Source organism: Notamacropus eugenii, chromosome 2 (assembly GCF_028372415.1).
Source record: "Notamacropus eugenii isolate mMacEug1 chromosome 2, mMacEug1.pri_v2, whole genome shotgun sequence".
NCBI classification, from domain to species: Eukaryota; Metazoa; Chordata; class Mammalia; order Diprotodontia; family Macropodidae; genus Notamacropus; species Notamacropus eugenii.
In genome coordinates this window covers 536,409,760-536,420,396 of record NC_092873.1, presented here as the reverse complement: position 1 = coordinate 536,420,396, position 10,637 = coordinate 536,409,760, and positions in this window count along the sequence as shown.

Sequence of the window (10,637 nt, the reverse complement as noted above, 5' to 3'; positions counted from 1 at the left end):
TAAAATTTAAAAAATCAATACAGATGGGGTCCACTTCTCTTTCATTTCAACCTTTTAGATTGGTGTTTAACTAAAGTATATGCATGCAGTTGAATCTAATTTAGTTTTTTATTTCTCTTTATTCCTATCTCTGAAATGTCTCCAGCAAAGCAAATATAAAATTGTGTAGGAATGGGTATCAAGAGTACTGTCCAGGGCGTGAGGCGGGACTCCACTGGATTCGATGGCTTGAGTCTCAAAAATGCAACTGCTCAGATCAACTCACGCCAATTGACTTTGCCCCCCAAGGTACCTTTTTTCATAAACACACGCGCGCGGGCGCGCACACACACACTTCTCTATAAAACATCCTTGTTTATTCCATAACCCAATTCGCTATAATTGCCCACAAGTTTCTATTAGAAATTCTGCAAATGATAGTTCTGACCAGTTAACCATCGCTTAAACCCGTCAGAGCGGTGTACGATTAATGCGTGCCATATTCTTATTCTATTACATTATATCGTAAGAATTTTGTCTATTATATTACTTTATGGAACTCAGATTTGGACATGGAAGAAGGCTAGTCTGCTTTTAGGAGGTGGGACTGAGGGCTTGTACCTTTCATTAAAAAAAAATAAACCTGTATCATAAGGGAGTGGGAGTGGAAATCCTCACAATTAATTTCCCATGAAATAGAATCTGCTTCGAGACGGTTTCTCTGAACGGAAAGGCAGAGGAGGTGCAGAATGCTGGATCCATCAACCCGGGTCTAAAGTAGGACCAGGAACAGAATGAAATCAAATTTCCAGTCCTGGTATATAGTTACAGCTAAAGTGGTCATTTCTTTGTCTTCGAGTTTTCCTTTATTTTTGTCCATTTTAATCGATGTATTGGGGTGGGGGAGGGTGTTAGTCTGTTCTGGCTGCACTGGAAGCAAACACCCGGGCTTTACAGTTTAGAAGTCTCTGTCTCTCTCTGTCTCTGTCTCTGTGTGTGTGTGTGTGTGTGTGTGTGTGTGTGTGTGTGTGTGTGTGTGTGTAGGTGTGGGTGTAGCGAGAAGTTCAAATATACCAGGTGCTTCAGCTGATTTGAATTGGAGCGGAACCCAATTCAGACTCTCCCCCCCCCCCCCCCCCCACTCCGGTTTCCGAATTATCTTCCTCGGAGAAAGTTCTCTTCTCCTTCGAAGTGTGCGCTCCGTCTTTTGAGGTTGTTACAAACAAAGGAGGGTCTCGAGGTGGCTGGCGTTTTTCCCCATTCCTCCCCTGCCCCCGTCTGTCTCTCTGTCTGTCTCTGTCTCTCTCCTTTGGACATATGGAAATATTGTAGCTGCATTATTGGGAATGCCGAGTTGACTTGGGAGGAGGGGGAGGCTCGGCTGTGTGCAGACATTTAATAGATGCAGAATCGTGGGGATTTTTTTCTTTACAAATTACTCGTTTCCTAACTAAACAGGGTCCGGTTTCCCCGGCTCCCGTGAACCTTCGTGAGCCCTTGCAAGGTGCGCCCACCTCGGCTCAACCCTCCGCTCCTCGAAAGCTCTTTGTGCCGCAGGAAGGCTCGCTCCCCGACCCACCCCAGGGGCCTCCTCCTCCTCTTCTAGCGGAAAAATTGTCCTGTTTTGCAAAAAGCCCTTAGCAACGACAAACACTGCCAAGCGAATTCGAAGCCTTTCTCTTCTCCTAGAGAGGGTTTTTTATTCTAAACTCCAAAGACTAACAATGTGGGGTAGTTGTGACACGCACGCACACACACGCGCATTGTACTCCACCCCTACACACAAATATGGGGGGCGGGGGAGACGTTTCTTTGTATTGTAGATGGTGGGATGGAGGGAGATAAAATTCTTCTTATCTTTGTGGAGGATAACGTATCCTGTAGAGGTGTTCCTCAATTGAAGACATCGAGGACTTCTGTCCTGGCTTGGAGGTGACAGGAACACCCCCTACCAAAGCTTTGGCCGGAGGAAGGCCCCTGCTTGATCTCTAAGCGTTTACCCTCTGAGAGAGATGGAGCTGGGGCTGGCTGAGCTTGCCCAAAGCCCGAGGAGGAAGGCCTAGGTTTCGGATTGGGGAGGGCAAGGGAAGCCCGCTCAGACCCCCTTGTCTTTCCAAGCTGTTAAGAAGCTGGCTGGCTAATTGGGCGGCTGCCGCCGGCAGCAGCCACGCGCTTTATAATCGCTTAATAAGTCCGCCACCTCGCTAGTACTCCTCTAAAGGACCCAGAGCTCCTATTTTCCCCCTCCATGAGCACTGCGGGCGCCACCTAGAAACCTCCTTCATCAGTGGGATGAAATTAAGGCTGCATTGACCGAGCTCTCCAGAACTTGATATTTAAAAGCAATAGATCCGAATTAGCAAATTATTGCTTTAAAGAGGAGAGGTCCTCACCAACTGGCTTTTTGAGCCCTGGGCCTCCCCGCGCCTCGGCGTGAGTAACCATATGTTTGGGTCTCGAGAAGGGAACTCGAACGTCTCAAAGGCCCTCCTTGGAGCTGCTATCGGAAAGCCAGGCCCTTCCTGCTTTTTCCTTGCTTGGTGTTCTCCCACCCCGACGCCGCTCCTGCCCCCCCTTTCTTTTTTAGAAGAGAAGGACTCAAGACACGAAGGCCGAGGGCCCAGTAGAGGGCCCGGATACGCACCAGGGAACTCTTCTATCTCTTCTGAGCTCAGGCTCACCCTCCCCCCTCCCCCTACCACCCCTGAGTTCGGACCCGGGAAAATGCTGGGGGTGGGAGGTGCGGGACGTCCAAGTCTGAGCGGGGGTTCTTCCCCTTCACTGATGACGTTTGCTAAGGCTTCGAGTCTAAATTTAGCCATGTCCCTGAAAGGCAACTGGTTTCAGAAAGAATCGGAATCGCTCACTTCTTTCTAAGCTCAGCATAAACGACCCTCTCCTCCAACCGCCCCCGTCTGCCAGTACCTTGCCCCTGTCCTCACCCCCGCCATTGTCTCGTATTCGTATCTAATTGTAAAGGAGATCTAGTGTGCCCTGGTGGATGGAGAGCTGTCGTCGGAGTCCAGAAGACCAGATTTCAGATCGCATCTGGCACGTACTGGCATGACCCTCGGGAAGTCACTTTAACCTCTACAGAAGCCTCTAAATTGCCAGAAGGTGCCAGTGAGAGGCGTTGGTGGCAGGGGATCTTCACCTAGAGCTGCCTTCACTGAATGACTCCTAATATAGGCACGCGCGCGTGCGTGGACACACACGCAGACAGAGACACGCACACACACAGACATACACACGCGCGCGCACACACACAGAGACACACGCTCACACACGCACACACCTATCGCAATACACTTCAAGGCATTCTTGGAGTCTTCCTGGTGGAAAGTAACGGCCTATCTCACTTGTTTCGGTCTCCCCAAGCTCCAAGCACACACACACACACACACACACACACACACACACACACACACACACACACACACACACACACACCTCCACACACACACCAGTCACAGAACAGGCGCTAGGGAAGGAAAGGCTGCTTGGGGGCCTTAGGCGCTCAAGTCTAAACCCGGCTACAATCTCTAAAACCAGTCTCCATTGTTCCTGGGTTTTGTGGGAGGCCTCTTAGAGGCTGTGCCCTTTGGATTCGGGTTAGGCTACATGGTCCTCCCCCTGCCCCAGTCCCCTCTCTTTCGTTATTTCCTGGAAGCGCCCAACAGATAGCGGTCAATAGCCCTAGTTCCTCCTGCCTCGTATCTCTCCAGAGAGCTGCCCACGGCAACCGCGTCATCCCTCCGAGATCCCGGAACTCCGGGAGTGCTTTTCTCATTATCCTCTGAAACCGAAGTGTTCCTGGGGACCGAGCGGAGGGATGCTCAGCAGAGGTATTGCCAGGGAAACGCTGGGAAGCCTGGCAAGCGCTGAACTGGTCTATCCTAAAGGGCCGCTCCTGAGCCCAGTGTCTGGTCGGCTCTTGCCACCACCACCACCACCACCAAACCCCGCCCCCGAACAAAGGTCATTCTGTCCCCCATCTCCCCACTATCCCCGGCTCGCTGGGCCTCAGGGACACTAGAAGACTGATGGAGGAGCTTGGCCCCCCGCGCCCGCCTCTCGATATGCCCACTGACTGCCAGCTAGAGTCGTCAGCTGTCACCTCTGTGTCCCGACTCCGGAAGGGGCATCTGCCGCCTAACCCGAGAGCTGAGTTCAGGAGGCGCTCGTGGGCAGTTAAATTTTACGACGCCCTTCACTCCCTAGAGCCGCAGACGCGGAAATCTCTGGCCTCGCCCACGCTGCCCTAGAATTGTCTCAAACTGGGAGACACAGCATCCCTTCCAGCAAGGCGGGGGCCTAAAAAGGGATGTTTTTGTTGGTCACCAACTGGCTGGGTTCAAAGAAAGGGGACGGCACCGTCCGCCAGCTAGCTACAGGAAGGCCCCCACCCTAGACTGGGGGATACCAGACGCATGCCGCACGGACAGGACTCGGGAGGCAGCGGGGCGTGGTGGATAGAGCCCTGAACTAGGAGGCGACAAGAGTGGAGTTCGAATCCCTCCGTGATCTGTGTCACCCGGCCACTCATGGAACTTGAGCAATAGTCTCCACAGTTGTACAATTCAATTAGTCCTAGTTAAGTGCCTACAAAGTACTAAACATTGTCGACAGAGCATCGGCCTTGAGTTAGGTGTCTAGGTCAAATAGACTGTGCGATCCTCGGCAAATGATCCCACATCTCAGAGCCCCAGGCAACTGTTAGAGACCGTGATCGTGGGTGGGACAGTTAGCCATCTGAGTAGGCTGAAGACATTCATCTTAGAAATTGTGCTAGGCAGTGAGTGAGGGTGAGAATCATACCTGGAGTATTTGCCTCCCAGGGTTGGCTGTGAGGATCAAAGGTGATCACGTATACGTATGTACAGCTCTGGGCAAACCGTGAAGGGCTGTATGTATGTGTGACAGATCTTCGTCGCCTCTTCAAGCTGTTAGATTAAAAAGAACGCAGAGGCTCGGAGCTGGCAGATAGATGCTCACTGGTTCTTCAGATGTGCAAAGGCCGATCTTTAGCGTTCTTCGCACGCTCTCTTAGTTTTCTAAATTTCAAATCCTAAGTGGGAGAAAGTCCCGAGATCCAGAATTGACTCTATCCTCCCCTCCGCACTGAGGCTCTTCTCTCCACATCTTTGGAGCTCTGGGTACTGGAGGGCGATCCCCAGAAGGATGGGGAGGAAGTGCTGGAGTCAGAGCCAGGGAAAGACTCCGCATCTGGCTGGGAGAGAGGGGACCGTGTCGGGCGGCCATTCCCGAGATTCCATCCCTCCGAAAGCTTGCTGCGGAAGAAGTGCAAAGACATTTACTTTTCATGCTTAACAAATAAGGCATCCTTAGGGTGGGCTGTCCCTGCGCGCTCAGGGAGCTACTTCTTTTTTTCCAAAGGAGGGTGGTGGAAGCGCAACACTTGGGTTCCTTGGTTTCTAGGGCTGTGTGTAAGCTAGGGGAGGGCAGAGGTGGACTGCAGGTGCAGAGTGCCTGAGTCACCACCTCGAACTGGGAGTCTCATCTCATCTAAGGGCTAAAGCTCTAGTAGAAGGAGGCTGGTCTCAGGATCCGCATTCCTAGCACTTGGCCTAGTCTTCTGTGCTAAGCCAAGGTGTCTCAGAAGTCCAAGAAACAGGGAATGACTGGGGAACAGAGTGGGGGTGAGGAGGAAGCTCGATTCACACAGATTTTTTAAAAGTGCCTTTAGCTTTAGGGTTAACCCTAACCCTAAAATGGCCTTTCAAGTGTTTCCTGGATCTCAGGGAAGGCCTCGAAGCTACAGAAGTATTTGCATGCATATCCATGCACACAACTCATGTGTGCAAATCTTGAAATGCAGGCATACGTATCTCTGATTTCAGCGGATATAAACTTAAATATATATTCATATATGCACGCATGCACATACACTGGTCTTTAACGGCCAGATCCCCGGTTTCCTCTATGGGAATCTCCGAAGTACTGACTCTTTTCACTAACCTACAGGTCTTCCATTGGTTTGTAATTGATAAAATTAGGGAGTTTTCTGAGCTTGAGAGTACAAGGGATTTGCCTCTGGTCACATAACAAGGTGTCAGAAGCAGAATTTTAATCCTGGCCTCCCTGACTGCTGGGTTGGCCTACTACTGGGGTATGTGTGTGTGTGTGTGTGTGTGTGTGTGTGTGTGTGTGTGTGTGTGTGTGTGTGTGTGTGTGGTACTTGGACTCGAACTGGGGTCTCTTTCTGTCTTTGTCCTTGTGTCTGTCTCTCAGCCTTTTTTTCTGTCTTTTTCTCTTTATTTCTGTCTTTCTGCCTCTTCCCTCCCCTCCCCTCTCCTCCTCTCTCTTTTCCCCCCTTCTCCTTTCTTTCCCCCTTTCTTCTCCCTCCTTTCTTCTCTCCCCTTTTTAAGTTCACAAGGGTCACAGAATTTAAAACTGAAAAAGTTCTTAGAAATCTTTGGTTCTGATGTGCTTCATTTTACAGATGGGAAAAATGAGGTTCAGAGAGGGACAGGGAAAAGAAGGAGATAAGCATTTTCTAAGCGCCTCCTATGTTCTGGACATTGTGTTAAGTGCTTTTCTCCACCCCTCCCCCCAATCCCTGCATTTCTCCTCCCTCTCAATTCTCTCCATCCTTCTCTCCCAAAGCAGATGAGCTGTCCTGATGATCCTTGGAGGTATAGAGATGTCACTGAAGTCGTTACCTCCTTCTTTATTATGGAAGACAAGGTGCACAAGGTGGAGTGCATTGGACTGAGTTGCCTTTGCTCCAGTCTTGGCTAAGGCTCTGTTCTTTCTGAGTTCCAAAACCATCCAGCAAGCCTTCTGTGCTGGAGGAGGGAACTAGGACTGGGCAGGTGGAGCTTTGTAACCCTGGCACCCAGTGAGAGAAGAGCCACATTCTTCATGATGCCTAAATCCTCACCAGTCGATGCTGGCTAGGCAACGATTCCTCTCAACTCTCCCCTCTACCCCCAAAACAGTCACTTTGACTTGGCTCTAAGTTATTCAATGACATACTTGTAACACCCCAGCATGCTGAAAGCTGTTTCTGCCAACCAAGCCTTTGAAACATTGCAGAAGGAAAGAAAGGTGATTTCCGAGAGAGAGAGAGAGAGAGAGAGAGAGAGAGAGAGAGAGAGAGAGAGAGAGAGAGAGAGAGAGAGACACGGGGGGGGGGAGAGAGAGAGAGAGGGAGAGAGGGAGGGAGGGAGGAAGGGAGGGAGGGAGGGAGAGAGAGAGAAAGAGAGGGAGAGAGAGAGAGAGATGGAGAGGGAAAGGGAGAGGAAGAGGGAGAGGAAGAGGGGGAGGGAGAGGGAGAGGGAGAGGGAGAGGGAGAGGGAGAGGGAGAGAGAGCAGACTTTCTTTTGTAACTTGCTGAGTTGCCTGGGTTTCCTTAATGGGGCTTAGGGTAGAGGATCCCTGCTCCGTACCTTTGCAAGGGTGGATGGCCCAGAGCAGGCCTGAAAGCTCGTCCTCCTCAGCCTCATCTCTGCCTCTAGTGCCAGCCTAGCAGTTCACTTTGTCTGTAAGGGTTCTGGAAATTCACCAAGGAGCTGCCAGGCTAGGAGGTGCACAGGGCAGAGAGAGGATTAACCTCTGCACAGACTCTAATCTGTTACTGTCAAACTGGAGGATCAGGAGAATTTATAGCTGGAAGGAAGTCATCTAACCCCACCCCTACCCAACCAGTAGCAATGTGGACAGGGCACAGGGCCTAGAGTCAGGAAGACTCATCTTCTGAGTTCAAATCTGGCTTCAGACACTTCTAGCTGTGTGACCCTGGGCAAGCCACTTAACCTTGTTTACCTCAGTTTCCTCATCTGTAAATGAGCTGGAGAAGGAAATGGCCAACCACTCCAGTATCTTTGCCAAGAAAATGTCCAATGGGGCTCACATAGAGTCTGGCAGGACTGAACAACAGCAACACGTCCTATTTTACAGATGAGGAAACTGAGGTTGGAGGTGGGAGTGATTTGCCAGTACCATACCATCAGGAAGCAGTGGAGTAGGAATCTTCACTTGGTTCCTCAGTCTCTAGTGCAGAATACCAGTACAGTGAGCCAATAATGGAGAGGAGTATGGTGACTTGGGAAGGCAATGACAAGGCAGGCTGAAAAGGGCCTACACTGCCTCAATTCAGCTGAATAGAGCCAAAGTGCCAGCACTGGGGGTGAGGGGTATGGGGGGAGGCAGAGAGAGGGAGAAACAGAGAGAGGAAGAGACAGAGAATGGGATACTTTCAGGGAGAGAGAGAGACAGAGAGAGGGAGAGAAGAGAGCAAGAGGGAGAGAGAAAGAAAAAGAAAGACAGAGAGAGAAGACAGATTTAGAGAGAGGGAGAGAAGAGAGAAAGGGACAGACAGAAAGAGGGAGAGAGAAACAGAGAGAGAGACAGATAGACAGAGACAGAGAGAGACCAAGAGAGGGAGAGAGAGACAGAATCAGAGAGAGAGAGAGAGAGAGAGAGAGAGAGAGAAGGAAATCAAAGCGACTTCAAACCCTCAGTAGCCAACTGGAGCCAGACCTTCCAAAGAGCCAGGGCCCTCAGGCCTGACCATGGACTTCTCCTATTTTCAAGTTCCCAAGTGAACTCCAGGGAATATTGGGGAGAAGCTCAATCAGTCTCTCCTCTTCAGCAGGCTAATGAATTCAATAGGAAACATGTCTACACTGTAGTAAATGTTGTTTTCCTCCACCTCCAAGCCATCCACAGGAGCAAATCCTAAGCATGCCTGAAATTCTACTGAAGGAGGAGGAAGAGCAAAGAGTGGAGGAGGAATGGGGTAGCGACCAGGCACCCCCCCACACTTGTCTCTGACTCTCTGAGTTTCAGCCAGCTGTGTGTCCTTGGACAATTCACCTCCCTGTCTGGGCAGCAGTTTCTTCAGCTCCAAAATGAGAAGGATTAGGTCAGATGGTGCCTTAGTGTCCTTCCAGCTCTGCCATTTTCTAATCACAGTGGTCATTTCACCGAGCCTAAGGGAAATCACTTGAACACATTCTTCGATCCCCTTCTCTGTAGCAGGCCTCCCTGGCCTCAGAGCCCTAACCCCTTCCTTTCCACCCTCCTTTTGGACAAAAGCCCTGGGAACCCACCTTCCTGACCCATCAGCCCAGCGCTATCTTTCTAGTCCAATGGCTGTAACTCAATCTCCCTTCCCCTGCCAGTCTCGCTTCCCCAGGGTGGAGATTTTTGACAAGCATTCTCGAAGGGATTGTCAGAGTCTCTGAGCCCTCACCCAAAGAGAGGTCTCCAGCCACCAGAGCCAAGATCCAAGGCTTCCATTGCGAAGCATTTCCTCACCCCACCTGCCTCTCAGACTTGCCAAGTTCTAAAAGCCTGAGCTCCATGCACAGTGCAGGTTTTCCAATTAAACTGGAAACCTACATTCCGATTTCCCGGAGAAATGAACTAAATCAAGATCATCACTTTTCCAGCTCTTAGTTTTGCATTTCTGAGATGGCTTTTTAAAGTCTGCAGCCTCCAGGAGGCTGTCTGGAGAAGAAATATCTATGCACAGGACCCATAAAATAGCCCAGCCCTAATTGATATCCTCAGTAAAGTGCCCTTGGAGGGGATGGAATTTGAATCAGACACTAAAGGATGGAGAGAGTATGAAAAGTTCAGTCGATATTGAAATGTGCTTTTGATTTCCTTGGGATAAGAACAATCCCCCTAGTCCTACTATGTTCACCATCAGAAAGGGAAACCAATCTGTTTCTTGCAGAGATTGAAAAACCTTCTTAGCTAAAGGGAAGACACGTACCCTTTCTTTCCAGGATGAAGATTTTAAGGATGGAAAAGGAGAGAGCTGGAGAGAAAAGGCCACATCGTTTAGTGCAAAGGAATGAGGAGTTGGCAGACGGGATCTGAATACTAGTGGATGTATTTCACCTCCAAAGCAAGCCAGTATCGGCTGGGAAGTGTCCAAGGCATCCCCATTCAAACCCAGAAAGAAGTCAGCACGGATAAACACTGGAGAGGGGGAAAGACAGTGAAGTGTCTTCTCTCAATTCCGATCTTACTTAGCAACTGGACAATTGTTTTTAGTGCTATTGATTCAGGAAAGGGCCTGAGGTAGAGCACTGGAAACCCCTAGGATGAAAAAGGGGGCCTCCTAGGGTTGAATTTATCCTGAGGTTGATGAAGGAAACTCTGACTTATCTATGCATTCAGACTTTTGGCAGATAGGTGGAAGGAAATCTTAGTGAGGTTTGACCAAGGATTTTACCACTACAAAACTCCTGGTTGTTTGTTGGTCAGTTGTGTCTGACTCTTTGTGACCCCTCTTAGGATTTCCTTGGCAAAGATACTGGACAGGTTTGCCATTTCCTTCCGCAGCTCATTTTACAGATGAGAAAACTGAGGTCAACAGAATGAAATGACTTGCCCAGGGTCACCCAGCTAGTGTCTAAGGCCAATTTGATTCTTCCTCCGTCTGGGCCTCATCCTCTATCCACTGTGCCCCCTGGCTGCCCCCAAGCTCATGGGGCCCCTCTGAAATCTTGGATTCCAAAGTATAGATGCTTTTGTTTTTATACTTGCCCCTTCCACCACTGGCATTCATTCTCTGCCTTTCATTGAGGGGCTCTGAGAAGTGACCTCAAGTTTACAAAGCCTTGAAAATTGGAAGCTGAAAAGTCCAATCTCCTTAGCTTATAGATAAGGAAACTGAG